This window comes from Hippoglossus hippoglossus, chromosome 20 (genome assembly GCF_009819705.1).
Source record: "Hippoglossus hippoglossus isolate fHipHip1 chromosome 20, fHipHip1.pri, whole genome shotgun sequence".
Classification (NCBI taxonomy): Eukaryota; Metazoa; Chordata; class Actinopteri; order Pleuronectiformes; family Pleuronectidae; genus Hippoglossus; species Hippoglossus hippoglossus.
In genome coordinates this window covers 5,816,358-5,835,537 of record NC_047170.1, presented here as the reverse complement: position 1 = coordinate 5,835,537, position 19,180 = coordinate 5,816,358, and the positions used below count along the sequence as shown (strand labels likewise).

The following is a 19,180-nucleotide window of genomic DNA, read 5'->3' as shown; positions in this document are numbered from 1 at the left end:
AAAAAGGCAAAAGCTTCAGCATCGTGCGTCAGGCTTGTGTTCGCTCACGCTCTTATTCTAAGTAACTTACAGATATTTTCCAATTTGCCTGAATCTATGTAGCGAAAGCTGAAAACTACATAAGTGGGTAGAGTAGGGAAATGTCATTTCCTGTAAATCAGTGGAGTGAATTTGTGAAGACTGAAATGGAGGGTGTTTGTATGGCACAGCCAGGAGAGACTGTGTCTCTGTGCAGGGGGGGAAGTTACTGGAATAAAAGAGAAAATGTACAAATTTCTTATAGAGTTATATAAGTCACACTGGTTCCTGTTAGAGGCTACATCCATACAACCACGTTTGTGTTTGAATTTTTTTTTTTTTAAAACAATCTCTGTCCACATGAGCGTTTTGGCTCTGTAACGTGTCTGTAACACGCCTGAAAAGAGGTTTCACGTGACCACTCATGCACACTGGGCATGCACGTGTCAGTGTAAACAAGAAGGCATTGATTGCTCGAATAAAAGCTCATCTCCTGGGCATGTTATCAGTTGTATCGATGTAAAATACAGAATTTAACTGCAGAACAGCTGTTAGCAGAGTCAACAAGGTCCGCAAATCTTTCAATTGATAGATTATCCATGTTGCTCTTCACTGATAACTGAGGTTAATCCAGGTTGTTTTCTTTGGGAAAAAGTCATGTGATAAGAGGCTGACGAATCAGTGAAGGCTAGGTTCTGACCGAAAAGACCCAATAAGCAAACGGTTGTGAGTGTCTCCGTCATCATGTCCACATGTCTCAGTTTCTGCCCGTCCACATTAAAACGCAGCACCGGAGTTTCCTACATTCTCAGTCTTAGCGGCTCTAAAACTCTGGAGTAGTGCGGACGCAACGTGGATCCACAGCAGAGTTGATGTGTTTTCTAAACGGAAACGTGGTAATGAAGGACGTAGCCTTAGATTCACTGTTTGTTCCACACAAAGAAACCTGTGGTCTCTTCACACTCAATTCCACCGCATGAATTGCATGTTGCATTCAAGCAGCCTTCAAATAAACTGAATGAACAGCAAAGAAAGAGAGAAGGTATATTCAGTCCTCTGACTGTCGCCCGTCTCCGAGAGGTGTGCTGAATAATGGAGCAGAAGAATGTGGGCACGCAGGCATGTTAAAAGGTTTTTGTTGTATTTCTTTGATTCGGTGCCACTGAGATGAAGGTACGTGTTTTGTTATCATGAAACACAATCTTTAATGGTCTCAGTCCCCAAGAACCAAAGCCCAATAAATTCACCATCACCTTGTTTAAAAGCTTGAACTCTCTCTTTCACATCAGCGATTATCCTTTTGACCTGGAACTAAAGGTTGAGATCTCGGTTTCACCTTCAACGTGTGACGTCTATATATGAGAAAAGTGTTTTACCGGTTGCATTGTGGTGGCAAACGTAATCCCTGGCAACCTTTAGAATGAATAAAGCAACACATTTACTAACTGGAGGTGGTATAGGGGTGGATGGTGGCAGTGAAAGACGGGGATTTTGGTTAAATATAAATAAACAGCTTGTGTCTGAAGTGAATTTGTCTGTATTAAACCATTGTTTATTGTTTGTCTGTAATTCCACAATGCAGGGATAGATTTTCTTGTGAGGGTATCTTCAGAGGACTGGATCGGTTGCAGGGATGTGGGGGGACGACACCCCTGGAGTTGAAAACAGTTTGGGTGTTGTGAAAATCCGCGCAGCCGAAGTGGTATCTACCAAATTCATGCTGAATCCTGCTTGCCTGTAGAGGACTGTAAAATATTCATGGATGTTCTAACGGCCACTGCTGAGGGTAGGATTTCTGCGGGTGCTGCTGATGGTCAGTCTGACTGTAACAGAGGGTCAGTGTGTTTATGTGGGAGAGGGAGCAAGGCAAAGAGTGCTGCCCCCCTGTTATTTTCCATGCCATTCAGTTTCAACTTTCAAAAATGAAATGCAGATCCCATGATTTTGTTATCAGCACCAACTATAGGATGCACACACGAATTCACTATCTGCACATGCAGCCTTCTCTCTCGAAGTCGAATGGCATCCCCTTACAAATCGCCTACTGAGTATACATTTTAAATCAGATGATTTAGCTTTCTGTGCAAAAAACATATGTCATCCAACATGTCCAGAAGGGACCTTTCGAGAAGACATATGAAAACCTCATGAATCAGTACCTTGCAGGGATACAGCCACAAACTCAGCTGCATAAATAGAGTTTATCACCATTTCAGGCTGACATAAAGCAGCGGGACTGAACTTCTGTAGGTAGCATCGAACTGAAATAAGCCACAGACAGAAGAGTCTCGAGCAGCAATCACAGCTCATTTAACTACAGATAAAAACGAGCTAATGAAGCCAAAAGCAGCGAGGCCGAACTTAACATGAAGAATAAGGCTATTCTTCTGAGGGGGCATCGTGAAGTCTCATCCAAACCACTCCGAATCCCTTTCATTCACACAATCCCCCTGCCTCCCCATCGCCTTCAGCGAGCCTCGGATCCACAAGCCAGGACTATCTTCCCACCTCAGCAAGGGCTGAATGAATGATGAGTAATCGCGCAGGAGGGTTAGGTCATTATCGACACGTGGAGGTTTGAATCGGCACGCCGGAGGCTTCATCTGTGCCGCATTCACCGCTCCTTTTGACTTTGAAGTGTGCGGCACACCTGACTCGTGGTGGGGAGGCTGCTGTTCCTGCTCATTTCCGCTTTTGACTTTTTGAAGCTGAAGCAGGATGATCTATTTCGAGAAAGGGGCCTCTACTCTTTTCCTCAATGATGCCAGCAGTGTGGGAATATGCAGTCAAATGTGATATTTGTGAGTTTGAGAGAGTGTGTGTGTGTGTGTGTGTGTGTGTGTGTGTAGATTTCTTGCCCACAGTGTTTTTCATTGCATATAAAGAAAGAGAATTGTGTATTTTGTGTGCAGTCTGTATGCACTGTGTGTCTGTGAGTGTGTAGGTGAGACAAAACAGCAGAATATCTTTAACGTCCATCTATAGTGAGTCTTTCTTACCTAATCAGTATTTGGTTGTTATAGTTTAACCTGCAAGAGTCTCTGGAAATTGCCGCAACATATTTTGAATACATTTATGACTCATGACAATTAGTTATTTGTGTCTCACGTTTTTACTGCAGAAATTAACCAGAGAGAAAAACTGAAGTGTGAAAATGTCAAATCTTAGAGACAATAATGATGTGAGAGGATTCGACTCACTACAGTGAATAGTGGGCCAGAAGGCAATGGCTTTGATCTTAGCGACACTTAGCTCCTCATAGAATTTAAGCGTCTTTCAGCTCGTTGTTTCGGTTTCACTGTGACTTTTTCGATTCATCAGCTGTCTACAAGCATCAGGTAATTTCCATTCACAGTCCTGAACAAACTCTGGTGGACCCAGCGTGCACCACCCTGAAAGGTAAGCAGATATAGAAGGCTGCAGTAAATTGAGCAGCTTAAGAGGTATTTCTGTAAGGAGTCGGTGGAGACCAAAACAGAGCTGCTCTCCAAACGAATCTGCTACATAAAGAGAGCCACAACTCGGAGTACAGTGTAGAAACTACAGCTTCAGACAGAAAAGTTTAGTTTAGTGGTTTAGTTTTAGTTTCCAGTGTATTCTCAGTTGACCTACGCCCCCACACCCTCAGTGTACCTGTCTTTTTCTTCTTTGGTTGTTACTCATTATTTGCGCACAGTACAATCTTGAGTGAGCCTCCACGATACCAAGCACGGTTGCTAGGAGACTTGTGACGCAACTCCCAAGCCTCTAAAAAAACACCACAAAATTATTAGTATTTCTCCAGCAGAGGTGTTTTTATGTGTGTGAAGAGACAACAAACTCAGTCGGCAGGGCTGTTCGTGCGAGTCTCCTTTCGTCTACTCTGAGTCACTCCATGGTTTCATTCTCCTTGATCTCAGTTGGATAGCTGCTATTTCTAGGGTGATAACACATTTAGTCATTTCAAGGTTGTGCTTGTTTGTGAACTACAAGAAAGAGAGTGTCGTGACACCCTCCCTAGTGTAACCAGGTAAAAACAGATTCTCAAAAAGAAAAAACTTCCCAAAAGAAAAGACAAGAAAAAGAAAAGAAAAGCTCCCTCATGGGTAACGTGTACTTCTTCCACTGAGTAAATAATGGGATGAGAGATATTATCCGCTGACTGTGTAGGCAAAGAATCCTGCGTCTGGTGCATGACCCAAACAGACAAGCCCATGAAATGGAACACCAGCTTAGTATTGCTCTAGTAGACTCTGATGGGTGGAAACAAATGGAGTTTGGCATAGCTGTGTATGATACAGTGTGTCCTAAATGCTCGATGACAGTTACACAAGCCTTTTTCCGTTTAGATCCATACAATAGTAAGAGTCCACGGTCTATGATAGAAGTGGATTTTTTTTTCATTGAATGCACACAATCCCGCTATTCATATCTGATCTACATCCTATGTTTAATCACTTGATATGATTGTGCATTATGATCACTACTTGTCTCCCAGCCGTAACTAGGCACCGCAGGCCTGTCAAGCTTTGGTCGTCCTCTCATGCTGAACCATCCACACGCAGCTTGAGTAAAAAAAAGAGGAAGGAATGGATGAAAGTGTTTATCTGCTCTAAAGGTTTAATGTGTAATTTATCCACATGGGAAAGTCAAAAAATAACTACAACTGTGTCAGGTGTGTTGTTGAGTTGAGTTCTTTCATTAACCCCAATGATTCCATTTTCACACCTAACGAAATCTATAACTTTAATGGTCCGTTTCATTTAGTCGCATATCAATGGCATATCCCCTTTGTGCATCAATCAGCCTGTCAGTGAGTGTCAAGAGAAGAAAAGTGGATGTGGAATGTTAGCGGTGTCCAAGAAATCGGACAAACGATTAGCCTAGATTTGTTTTTCTGTTGATGTCAAAGACAAGCCAGTGAGCATAGTTTGCAGGGAGGTGGTTGCAGTGATGAAGACGGCCGATCTCAGGGTCATTACGGCTGGAAACATGCAGCTAAACTGGATGAGCTCCGAGGCCAAGTGCACTCATATGATGTCAACACTCTTCAGTAGAGTTTGGTGCCCAAACGAGACTGAATTCTGACAGGATGCTATGCAGGCATGTGTTGTGGCGAGCAATCTCGTGACTAAGATGTTGAATTCTAATTCAGAAGGAGAATTTGAAAAAGTGCCTTGTTGCTATTACGGCGCTGCTGAAGACTGAACAAAGTAAGTGTTCTGAAGTGATTTCCAAGGGTGTAATATTTGGTTGAACATTTTGGGGGGTTGAGGTTAAGCAGCATGATCAAATATTCTGGATAATTTCTAAATCACTATTTCTAACAAATTAATCTTTGCTTAATATACCTTAGAAATAATCACTGTTAATATGTTATATTTGCCAGAGAATACCAATGAGCTAGTAGCCAAAGTAGCTACTAAAAAGCGATAAGTTATTCTTTGTTCGTACTGCAGATCGTACTGCAGATTAAATTGAAATGAGACCAACAACCACTTTATCGTGTTTTATAAAATGCATTATTACTACATCCAGTGTGATGTAATTTAAGCCCTAGATTAGCAGACCTTTACGTCCCTTAAACCCCTGCTCATACACTCCAATCTGCCAACCAGGTGTTACTCTCAATACTCAGGGCAAAACTTGATACAGAGGCTGGATTTTAATGCAAGAGCTCCACAACTGGGCAATAACCCTCTTTTATGATTCAGACACGATACCCAAGTGCATTTTCTAAAACTCTTTTAAAATGCATTTTTATAAAATGGCTTTCAATTTAGAGTGGTATCTATTAATTCCTGCATTGACATCTTTACATTTGTATTTGCACCATATATTTTCTGTTTTGTATGTCTGCAAAACTCTCTGTAAACCTGCTATAAAGTTTGTTTACAATCATATTTATGATACTATACTGAAGAAGACCGAAGGGCACTTCAGGAACTGGTCATTTATGGGAAAAACATGGATATGCATGAAACCAAGTTGCAGTGATAACTAAGTGTAGTTTTTCCCTGTGCGCTGTAGTGTTCAAGTCAAAGGTTTTAATTTTTCTTATGCTGTTGTGGACACGTTATATACAGACTGATGGCGGAGGTTCTAAAGAAACATTGTGACAGAATCCAGGCGTCATGACTTGGGTTGATAATTACAGTTTTAATGATGAGGAGCGTAACGTCTGCGCGGAGTGTGACAGTCGTGACCAGTGTCCTTGTAATAACTGCCTCTGGCCCGTGTTATTGCCTCTTCCTGTCTATCAGCGGCTCCCTCTGTCTGCCTCCGCCCCGTGCACATGCCTCTGTAAGCCTCTGTACCTGGCTGCCTGTCGCCCTGCCTGTCAGAGCCACTATCTACCTATCAATCTGTGAGTGTGTCCGCCTGCGTGTGGTGATAAGGAGCCGTGGGTGTCTGTAGCCCTGACACCAGCTGATTTATGCCAGCCTCTTTCCCTTTAGGGGGGCGATTTGTGAGAAAATCCCCAACGACTCATGCTGACTTTGTGTGTATAAGTGTGTATCTGTTTGGCTGTTTGCATGTGCGTGTGTGCGCTGCGATCGTCTGTCAAAACAAAGATGACAAGGCCGCTGTAACTCTTTTATTGCCATATTTCAAACCCTGTACATCACTCAGCCCTGATTTAATATTTGAATTGTCCATTAATAAACAGAAAGGAAAAGTCTTTTTTATTCGCAGGAAAGTCGGACTCTCTTCCACCCACCACATGGCTGAAATCAATACGGAATAAGATCTAAATGAGAAAAGACACAATGTATTGCTAACTCAACATAAAAGTTGATGACTCTGTCAATCTAAACATGGCTGTGCTTTGATTTAGAGTTTAAAAATGTGAGGAGCAGCTTGAAATCAGTTTTTCAGTGTGTGGGAGTGTGCGTCTTTCACTTTGTATGTTTTTCAATCAATTTAGATGATTCTTGTCAGACTTATCTCGTTTCCTACAAATAAAAAGCCTCTCAAAGACAAAACACAGCTTTAAACACACAAACGGGCCTAAAACAGGGGATCTTAAAAGACTAAATTCCATTAAACCATCCTGACCTCCATTCATTTTTCTTTCTGATAACTGCCACAATTATACTCATAACTGTATCATTGGCGGCTCTTGGATTTTCTTAGTTTTTTTCCATTTAAATTAAAAATGCAGGCACAGTTCCTGATTCAGTCCCAGTGCAAGGTGCCTCTTTGAGTCATGTTTATACTGTTAGCTCTATAGCTTTGGACAAAGCCACACGACATTGACTTTATTTTGAAATTTTGATGTTCAAGCACTTTGTGTTCTTCATGGAAGCTTAGAAAATAAACATTAATAACAAATTGTCATATTTATTGTTTGTGTGACCTGAGTAGATGCAGTAATATAAAAAAAAACACTTACACTAACGGTACAGTGGAAACACTTTCATTTAAATAAAATGAAATGCTTTAAATGTCAACTGAGGTTTTCACTTCACTGAAGAACCTTAAAACAATGAAAGACCAAAAGATCACATTCCATGAACAGACAGTAACCTTCCTAAAGGTAAACATGAAACATAGTTAACAGGCATGTTTTTATCAATTTCTATCTGACTGGAGCTGATCTTTCCTCTGTTTGATGGCACCAAAGTGGTAACTTATGGCCACCAACTGATTACCTTTGATGCCCCTACACCAGTGGTGTCAAACTCAATCACAGAGAGGGCCAACATTTAAAACTGCGACTATGCCAAGGGCCAAACAGGGTCAACATTTATTAAACATGATAGACAGGATGTTGGATGAAGACGAAAGACTAAAGGAAAGAGAGAGAGAGAGATAAGCCTGAGAGACACGGTGAACTTGACTGGGCAGGCACTGGGAACGCTGGAAAAATAATTGAATATCATCAAATACTCGCCGAGTGAGTGGAGTGGAGAGGAGCGCTTGCTCCGTGTGCGTCTAGCCGGGCATTGCGCACCGTGGCTCGGCCTATGGAGCGTTTAAAAAAAAAAAAAAAAGATGTAAAATATGATATTTTATCGCCCGCCAGTTCACCGCCGTAAGCCCCACGGTCTTAGAGTTGGACATGTTGGCCCTACACCATTAAAACATGTGTTATAATCCTTACACTAACATGGAGGTGGCGATCGAGACGCTTTGGTTTCACTTTTGGAAAGAAGTCATGTCGTCCATCTTTATGCAATCGATGGTAAATGCCCAAACATCTCCAAACATCTGGCTGCGATCTGACACCAAAGATAACAGTGTTAGCGGTCCGACTGATGGTGTAAGGGTCAAGGAAGTATCCTGGTTCTCCCTGATGTAAACTCTGCTCTCTATCCACCTGTCTGTCGTCTGAGTGGGTCCGCCTCCATTCTCCAGAAGCTACTCTCAGAAATCCAGAGCGCTCAGGCGTCTGGATTGACTCGGATCAAGTGCGCTAACAGGAGAAGTGAAGGGGAGGCTCTGGCTAAGGAATAGATGGAGCCACTGGCTGGCATTCAGAGTCGGCCTTTGCGCCGTGTTATTTGACACTCAGCGGTATTATCCCTCCCTCATCTGTTGTTTTATTTAAAAAAAAAGTTAGGTTTTTGTGTTCACGACAAGCGTCTGCCTGGAATGACAGAGAGGAGGCAGAAGAATCAACATGTCTCCGTGCTGTTTTGGCTTCAGTACAACTCTGCTGATAGAACGTATATCCAACCCACCCAGAGCCTGTTTGCCGAGATAATTAAATTCTCAAAGGATGCGAGGAGACGCAACACGTAAATTAATTTGAGCTGCAGCAACAGACAGGATTTATGCCGCTTTGGCGGGAGCATTTACTTCCAGAACAAATAAATGGGATGTTTTTGAAATTAATTACTGTTCCAGTGCACCATTAAAGAGTATCAGTTATCAGATGACTTGAAATACACACTTGGCTCTTTTGATGTGTTAATGATGACAAAGTAAATGATCCTCCCTGCCACGGAGGAGTTAGGAAGACAAGGGGAGAGACAGCCACAGCGAGAGAAGAGAGGAAGGAGGGGAAATTATGAATGAGCAAAAAGACTAAGGAGAAAGAAAAAGATGTGTAAAGGAATAAATGGCAGAAAGTAACCGTCTAAAACCGGTGGAATAATGTCTGTTTATAACACAGCCATTAATATGAAGGTTATGGCCTTCATTGGTTCAGACACTGAAGAATTCCTGCTCCTGTTTTTAGTTCCCATTCACCATCCCTGAGCAGGTTTTCAAGTGGAGGTTCACATTCCGCCTTGGGGTTCGCTCGGTCTACTCTAAAAATACAAGCTCCATTCACTTCAAATGAAGCGGCGTGCCCGTGAATGTAGGCCAGAATTACAGCAGATATGACTGATTGTGTTTCACTCTCTCCTCCGTTGTAATACAGGGGCTGGATTTAATAGCCTGGCTGTTAATCCATGTCAAGGAAGGCAGAAAAAGGCCCATTTGACACGGGCTAACTTCCCTCTGTAATTAGAAAACCTCATTAAGTTCATTAAGGTCATTCCTTGTGTTGGGGGATTTGTTTTACATGCGCCGCCAACAGTCTCAGGATGAGGATGTGGGCTAACTGCTGCGGCTTCCAGTGGATGAATTACTGCGTCTGCGAGGTCGAGAACAAGGAAAACATAGTTTGAGTTTAAACGTTAAAATAACGTAAAGTTATTCAAAATCGGAGGGAAAAAGATAATGGCAGCATCTTCTTAAAAGGGGAATGATATGAGTGTGACACATTTCTGAAAGGCCCTTTGTCTTTTCTATTTATCAGAGGCCTTGAGTGCTGAGAAGGGGGGGAATACCTCGCGCGGCCTTGGGCAGCGACACAGTAACAGATGACGAGACGCCACCGCCAGAGGCCCTCAGCTTTTTTCTCTTTTTTTTTTTCCCGGTTTGTGCTCCCGGACCCAATTTGGGTGTCAGTGAGAGCAGCGATTCATCATTGGCTGGAATACTTAGTGGGCCGAGAGCGGGAGACTATTCATCTCTGTAGCTGACACAGCCCCGGCCAGAGAGACGCCTCGCTGCCAGCGCCACCACTGCACAAAACAAAGTCCTCGACACACACTCACACACTCACACACGCAACACACTCGGTCTCAGATGTCTCTGTGTGGCATTTTCACCTGGGTTATTTTATTTCTATTATAATTAAATCATCTTTATAAATTTTACTTTTTTTCCAATGGTGTCAACTGTTTCACATCTTCCCTTTTTTTATGTTTTACGTTAGAAGTTTCATTATTTGCTCTCTGACAGAGTGAAATGAGAAGATTAATGCTACTTTGATAAACTGATGTCATTTTCTTAAACATGGAGCTACGGTCCCTTAGCTTAGCTTAGCTTAGCTTAGCTTAGCATAAAGACATTCAAACTAACGTGACACAATCTCATATCTTAACAACCCGGATGTGATTTTGATACTTAATGTGTCTGATTTATTTGACCAGGAAGCTTACTGACTTCCTCCTTTGTTGCATTGTACAAACTTGTTCATGTGAAGATTAATACAGTATAAGTTATGCGACTTTACTGAACTGCTGTTATATTTACATAATTTACACATCAGCTGTTTCAGAGGTCTGTTAAGCGAGTGACACAATTTTCAGACCAAGTTCACAACCTTTCAAAGTAAAAGCTCAGTAATTCCACCCAATATGAAGCATTACAGCAACAAAAGAAACAGGTATGGTAGGTATACTTTGCTAACGTGGGGACAGATCAAGGCTAGTTTTTCCAGTCTTAATGCTAATTAGTTGATTAGCTATACAGTGGTATCAGTCTTCTTATCCAATGCCCCACCAAACAGTGAATAGGGAGATTTCCTAAATGTGAAATTATTGCTTTAAGATGAGTACCATAAAAAAAGGACATGCCGAGTGCAGAAATATGTAACATTCATGCTTACGTCAAAATGTAGCACTGGATGGAAGTAAACACCAGCATGTGCTGATAACACAGAGCAGCCACTTACTACCCTGCAGGTGAATAACAAGGAGGACGTGCACGTACTGAGCCTCACACAGCACGCTGCTTTACAATACATCTCTGTGGCATCAACATAAATCTGCAGTATGCGCTCGTCCAGGATACGCAAGATTAATGGATGTCAGGGCCTCCATCATTTTGAGGGGCAACAAAAGAATGAAACGCATACGCGACGAGGGGAATAAAGGGTTAGTTCAAAAAGGTAAAATGAAACATCTCTCTGTCTCATAGTGGCACTTTTACCTTTGGTCAGGAGTCAGATTAAAGAAAAAAGGAGAGAACAAAAGGCAAGAACACGTATTTGTCAGTTGCGTGCCTCGGTACACAAAAAGGTCGAAAAGCACAAAAGCGTTTGCTCTGACTACATTCAGCTCCACTGCTGCCGCACGGCCACCGTCGCACACACGACAACAAAGCTGTCCGCACGTCATCCGTCCCCCTGCACTGTGAACTGTGTACTCCATAAGCTGCATGACAGTTCAGGGAAAATGGACTTCAGAGTCCACGCCCTGCCATTTAATGCCAACGGCTAATTATGCCTATCACGAGGGAGGGAGAAACACAGAGAGAGACACAGACGGAGCGCGGGGAGATTCATCTCCAGTCCGCTTATTCTTGTGAGTCGCATCAAAAGGAAAAGGAATTAAGTCGTTCTGAGGATGTTATTGGAAACGAGAATTCTATCAGTGAGGCTGTGTGGGCTTGTGATGCCTGCAGCTTATCCAGTTCCGTACATATGTGTGTGTGTGTGTGTGTGTGTGTGTGTGTGTGTGTATTTCTGTGACTGACACACCACTGTGCAGCAGAAGATGAGACCTCTGTTGTGCGTTTGTAACAGGCGCAGCCAGCCGCTCCTCATTAACCTTTTGGGAGATAAGCCCGTTTTAAGTCCATGTTTGAACAGCCTGTGTGAAGTATCTCCCCCTGATATGTGGCTCGCCAACCACCCAAACCGTCCTTCCCTCCCCTTCCACATTCAATATTCCTCTACCCTCACCTCCTCCTCCAGATTACCAGAATTAAATTTCAATTTTAATCACAGGCCCGCGAATCTCCATAAATCTAGCACCTGAGCCACCCTTAATTATGGAACAAGCATTCTGGGGCGGCGCGCTGCCGTGGCCCGCTAACAAGGTTAAAAGGTGCAAAGTGTGTGTAATGGGAAGCAGAGGAACTCACTGAGCAATTGTTAACACCATGTTAGCTACTCCACTTCTTTGTCTCTTGCCGTGTTCGCCCCCTCTATTTTTCCCGACTATCTAAATACACAGAGCACCTTGTTAGAGGCGCTAGGCTAGAAGTAATGTAATTTAGCTAAGTGGTGAATGCAGAGGTGCCAGATGTGCGTTCTGCAGTGGATGGTGTCGGTGATGGAGCAGGCAGGCAAAGCTGTTACATTATCCGCTGCTCGCTGGAGTGCGGAGACACGGGGGGGGGGGGGGTCTGTTTCCTGGAGGGACTTTTCTTTTGTTCGTTTTATTGTCAAACTCCACAACTGCCTGAAAGTTACGGGACAAATATCAAGAGTGCTGAAAATGCAATATTATACTGCAAATATGACAATGACAAATAAAGCTTCTTAAGAGGTATTTTTTAAATCTTTTCAACTTAAATGTAATCCATACTTTTGAGTCCAGAACAATGTGCCTCATCTCTTGAATATTGTTTCAAAACCGCTAAATACATTTTTTTTTGTGTATTTTTTAACACCACCAAAAAAATCTAATGTCGGTGGTGCATCCAACTATTTAAAAAAATATATATGTATCTCCTATATTCATTTTAAGCTAAATCGTTTCAAGTGTCCCTTAGCGTGTCTACACTGTCCACTATTATTTAGTGGTCATGTTTTGTATCTTCAACAATTTAAGATTTTTCCATTTTATTGGCTAGGTATTAAATAATCTTAAGTATTTTAAATCACATTTAACACAGTTTTTAAAGATGATACAAATAATAACACAACTACAAAAAAGTATGCATTCAGTACAATAACTGTTAACGTTATATGTATCAACCATTTGTTCACTTTAACTCATTATATATAGGTTTAAATTAATATTTTTGCCTGGTTTTACCATTCGTCACTTACAGCTGCAAGGGTTCTGACCAAAACTCAAAGGACCACACACATCACCCCTGCACTTCAATCTCTGATAAAGTTTGACTGCTTATTTTTTTAATATCTTAATGGAGCTGGACCTAAACACATGATTGTGTAATATAACCCTGCAGGACCTCTGAGATGGGAGTGGTCTGCTGGTGGCGCCCAGAGAGAAGGCCTAACAGGTAGAAGCAGCTTTTAGTCATGATGACGCACTAACGGAACTGAAACCAACTGCCTGATGCTCTTAACGATGCTCCATCAGTAGTAGCTTTTAATAACAGACTGAAAAGTGCCTTTAACTAATCTATTTGACAAAATCTAAGGTCATGCCATCATTTCATTTATATCTTATTTTATTTTATTTGTATGAAATGTGCTTTATAAATGAGTTCAGCCCTGACTACACACATGCGGGATTCAGAGAAACCTTTGGAAATGTGTTCCAGGTTACATGTCAACAGACCTCTGCACTCGTCTGCATCAATCTTTTGCTTCCAATTTGAATACATCCATTTATCTCTAAAGCCCACTTAGATTTTTGTCTCCCTGTTATTCATGGATTTGAAAGGATTTCGCTGGAAAAAAGTGCATCAGCGTTTGTCCCCCTGAAGAGGCTGAACACTCAGACGCGACCCCTCAGATTTACGGTTTAAGTCTCCTGACTTTTTCGCCGTACAAGGTGATCGGATCTGTTCCAGCCTATCGAGGGAATAATCGCAAGCCTCTGAGCTGCCACAATGTGAGGCTGAAACACCAGTGAATCTCACATATGCTGTGCGAGTCTTTGTTTCACAATTTGTAAGCCGCGGGCTGTGAATTAAAGCGGGACAATGTGATGCAGTCCGTAATACAATTATGCGTGGTGTAGGAATTGTGAAACGGGTTTTTGTGACAGGATTTCATGAGTGCGAGGAGCGACTTTAATTAAGCCGTGGTGCATAATGGGAGTCTTTGGGCTTTCTCGCTGTGTGAAATTGTACGCCAATTAGATAATCATCTGTGAAAATGTCGGACATGACAGACAAATTTCATGATAACACTGTGATTATGCACGAAGGCAGCATCACAATAAATGCGCATGTCATTCATTTTGTTCATATCTGTGTGATTAGCATATTATCATTGCACGAACACACCCTCGCAGCGCGTCCCGACACGAGCGCACAGTCTGAACGCGGACGCTAAATCTGCTTTCTGTTTGCTGTGCTGCTAATACGTCCACGCCTGCACCACAATAAACAAAAAGAATAAATGGAAACAGTCAGAAAGAGACCAATTTACAAATTCCATACTGACAGCTGGCGTACCGCGTACCCGCCTTGTTTTGTTTACACATTGGCTTGATTTTGATCACTGGTCTGCTCAGCCTTCCAGATGTCTCGCCCACATGTGAGTCGGCTGTGTTTTTGAATTGCGGAGACGGCGGTCACCCAGACAAGCCTCCGCCACACTTTACCCACAGGATGAATACAGTAAGCATCTGCCTGGAAAGCGGCAACGTCAATTATTTTTATTCAGGACGAGTTTGATTTCCTTTAACGCCCATGCACGCCGGATAATCAATATGATTCCAGCAGCACTGAGCATCGTGCGTGTGTGTGTCTGTGTGTGTGTGTGTGTGTGTGTGTGTGTGTGTGTGTGTGTGTGTGTGTGTGTGTGTGTGTGTGTGTGTGTGTGTGTGTGTTGTCAGATAGCAGTGGAAGAAGCAGCTGTTCCCCCTCCTGTCCCCTGCCACTGATTTAACATATGGCTAACCTTTTGGAGATAGTGCTCCTGTTTACTTTCCTGCTCTGCACTGATAACATCCCAAATCATTACCACAAACCTGCGTCAGTGTCACACACGGACTCAGCCACAGCAACCTGCTACTAACAGTTACAGCAGCCACACGACACATTTCCCTCTCTCTGGTTGGTCATTAGTGGGAAATAAACCTCTGTAACACGTCAGGATGTGATAGACACAGATATTTAAAGGTTTATTGAAGACTTTTGGAATAAAGTTGGTCACTGTCAGATTTTATGGCAATATGAAGTATTTTTTATGTACATGTTCGGCTATGCTTATCACAACTTTGCACACGCATGCACATACACACACATCCATATCTACATAAAATATATATATGTATATAGATTTAATGTTCTCAGTGTGGGGTTGTGTCAGTGTGAATAAGTCTAACTCTAATACTGTTTTATATATACAGTTTTCTGACATTCTGGGTTATATAATGAACATGTTTTTAGTGAAACTGCCCTGAGTTTCCTGTAAGCTGCATAAACTGTTGCATCATCCTCTTCAGTTTTCTTCAGCAGAAATACATGGCCAGAAGTCTTTTCACTGTTTTTCAACACTAACCTTTCTCAAGTGAATTATGATGTAGTGTTGGTTTGTTGTGGTGAAGCCGCATTGGAGTAACACACGTCGATAACACCGGGCCACTCCTGCCTCGCTGCTCCCTAACAACGTTAAATGAACTTAGAAAGAGTGACTTCCTCACAGTGAACCAATCAGATCACGTTAGGCTGCCGACCAATCGCCAGCGAGAAGCAGGCTGACGTTTAAGCAGAGCTACGATTGTTCCTGCCACTGTTTGAGACCTTTATTGATGATGCTCACACACACACACAGGCAGAGAAACACTCATACACGCACATGCACGCACACGTGCACACACCTTGAAATCAACACCTTCCCTCTGTTTCACAGTCAAGCAGGGGCAGCAAATCGCACGGCTCCCCAGACAATATTATCTCATATGCACAGACAAATTACCTCTTTGTTTTAAGGACATGAGTATTTCTCAAAAAGAAACACACACACACACACACACACACACACACACACACACACACACACACACACACACACACACACATTATGAAAATCCCTCCATAAATAGGAAAAAGAAAGCACTCAAAAGGAAGCTAAAGTGGCACTTATGGATACTGTTAGCGTTTTGCTCGGGTAAAAGAAATTCTCTTATTAAGGGGGTCTCTCTCTCTCTCTCTCCTCTCTCTCTCTCTCTCTCTCTCTCTCTCTCTCTCTGGCTGAGCACAGAACAGATCAAATGAAGGTTACGCCGTCCCTCTCTCATGGCCTACATCCTGATGCCAGAGCTAATTGCATAATTTGTTTCAGAATTAACAGCTAATAGCAGTCTCTCTTCTTGGCTCCTGCCATCCCTCTCTCTCTCCCTCCCTCCCTCCCTCCCTCCCTCCCTCTCCACACTCACCCACTATTTTTCCCAACCTCATATCCCATTACGTCTGTATTTACAGAAGCTTCAGACAATATAGCAAAAGATCACGCTGGAGTAAATTACAAGCACGCCCAAGATGGCCGCGTGGTGATGAATTAAAGGCTTATTCTCCCACTTGGCCCTCTCTTATTGACTCTTAAAGGCATTGTTAATATCTACAGTGGATATTTCTCATTTTATTGACTGTTTGTCAAAGCGAACAAAGACAAAAAAAACCCCCCAAAAGGTTATATAATGAAAATCCTGCTCATTTTTGAAAGATCCACGAGGTACATGAGCCGACAAAGTCCTCTCCGCATGAGTGTTGATCAGCCCGGTGTTTTCCCACAGTGGGGTCCGAATTAAAACAAGCCCACCGCCGTGCACGCGTGTGCGGGGAAGCCGTGGCTGCGAGACAGATGAGCTGCTCAGAGGGTGGCCATATAAGTCAATGCCCCCCTCGAAACAGGCAATAACCTTCTCCCTTCTCCGTGTAATAACCAGCCTGAATTTCAAAACCAAACAAACCGGAAGGGGAGAGGGGGAGTAGGTGAGAGAGAGACAGAGAGAGAGGGAGAGACAGAGAGTGTGCTGCGAAACAAAGACTCGCGATTCATCAATACTGTGATCCAGCTGTCAGTCATCAGCTATATTAACCTGCAGTTTGGGGTGAGCGAGGGTGTGAATGTTGTATCTGTTTTTCTGTCCCAGACACGTCAGCGACAACAGCAAACAGGGGGCGACTGTGTCCACGGCGCAGAATTAAGGAGACGCACAAGAACGGATATTTCCCCCGATAAGTCGCTCAGCATCAATAAATCATCGAGCAGCGCGGTACACCCCCGCTCCGCCTGCACAGCCTTTCCCCACAGAAACAACATTTGCGTCACTGAAAACACCTCTTCACATTTTTCAAATTAAAGGTCACTTTCACCTCAGAAAACGTGGTGACACCATGACAGGTGGCGAATGAGTTTACCCGCCTCAAGTCTGTCGTGGGCAACAAAAGGGTCGCTGCGGGGAAAATGTTAATATTTTTCTCCCGATCACATGACTTGACCCAGGTAGCCAATGATCTGTATCTGGCTCTCGCTCCTGATGTAATACAGCGTGCAAACAGAGCCGCAGGCAGAAAAATCTTAATTAAGGTCTTCCCAATGCGCAACCTTCAGACGACGTCGCCCGAAACAAAGGGGGAAAATAATTGAATAGAAACGTTCTTTTTTTCTTCTTCTTCTTTACCATATAGGGAATAACAGCCACTCATTGAAAATCCTCAAACCTCTGTTGCATTTTGAATTTCAGCGTAACCTCAGGTTGACTTTCCTATTGCGGTGGGGACATAATGTTAGAATGCACAGCAGCAGGTTTTTAAATCGAAATTTGACATAGCATAGCATGAAGGTATTTGGGAATAAAAGGAACGGAGACAACCCTGTTGCACAATCTTTATCGTTCCTCTGCTCTTAATGTGAAAGGACAGGTGCTGTGTCTGGCCTCTGTGTTTATCATATATATACAGTGTCTGGGCCAGAACTGTCTGGTGGGGGCATTACTACAAGGGTTTATTGATCCGTCAGAACGGGGGGAATAAACAACACTTTGAAATTGGTAGAGTACTCAAATATTCAAAGAAAATAAGAACTCATGTCAGATTTATTATTATGCTTTTCAACTACACCAGGAACATGAGATTTATAAAATCACCTGGATGTCAGGAAAGTGCTCCACTGTCGTCTGTGCTTCACTGTGATATGAACTGTGATTGAACCACAGGTACAGCGTCAAAAGCAGTTTACTCGTGGTGCGAATGACAAACCGGCAATGCAGCTTCGCTTACTTAGCTTACTTTAGCCATTTTATGCCCACACACACCACACACACACAACCACACAAAATTAACCAATTAATCCCGTTCTGCTGTTTACTGCAGCTCAATTTAAGATTTCACAGCTACTTTCCCTTTCAAAGCCATCAGTCTTCTCCTCTGTCAGCTGCACCCCGTCTGAAACTGTGCCTAAGCAACACTATATAAGCGGCCGTAACCACACAGTAACAGTGTGAACTATCTGACCTTATAACTGGAGTTTATTCCTGCAGTTCAGTGTGAAACCATCCAGAGCTTCATAAATCCAGAGCTGTGAGCGGATCACTGGAGCCCACAGTGATTCTGCTCTCTGAGCTGACAGGCAGGTTTGCTTCTTGAGATAATGAACATTTTACACTTATTGCCTTTTGTCATTCATTAGCAATTTTAAGCACAAACACAACTTTTTCTTGTCATCCTGGGTCGATGCCCTGCGTCTGTGCACGACACTTCACTGACGATGTTTGCTTAGAAAACCCGGCTATAAACTGTTAAATTAGGAAACCTGCTTGATCAGCGATGATCCTGCCTACAGGATCACCGCTGTAAGTATAATTATACATTTGTAGGTTTTAGAAGGAATCAATGTGGTGTGACCCTGAAGCAGTAACAGTGAGGAGGCCGCCACACTCTCACTATAGCTGCAGTATGTGCGCAGAAATCGTACAATTGTAACCATCAAACAGTGGGTTTACAGTGTGCTGCCCAGTGTCTGTTATTTTATGTAGGATGTGTGTGTGTGTGTGTGTGTGTGTGTGTGTGTGTGTGTGTGTGTGTGTGTGTGTGTCATAATTCTTTCACTTTCAGCATAGCCCCCCCAGTAAGCACCCCCCCCACCCCCCATAGCCAGAGCAATATCAGCAGCACCAGAGACAGCATGTGACCCAGCTTTACTCATCTCGGCTAAACCCATCTCCAACACACACACACACACACACACACACACACACACACACACACACACACACACACACACACACACACACACACACAACAC

At 43.0% G+C, this 19,180-nt stretch overlaps 1 protein-coding gene across 6 annotated transcripts in view; it reads right to left on the bottom strand.

Moving 5' to 3' along the window:
- Positions 1-19,180, bottom strand: part of adarb2 (adenosine deaminase RNA specific B2 (inactive)) — a 183,381-nt gene that overhangs the window by 82,792 nt on the left and 81,409 nt on the right. The gene's annotated exons all lie outside the window — the stretch shown is intronic.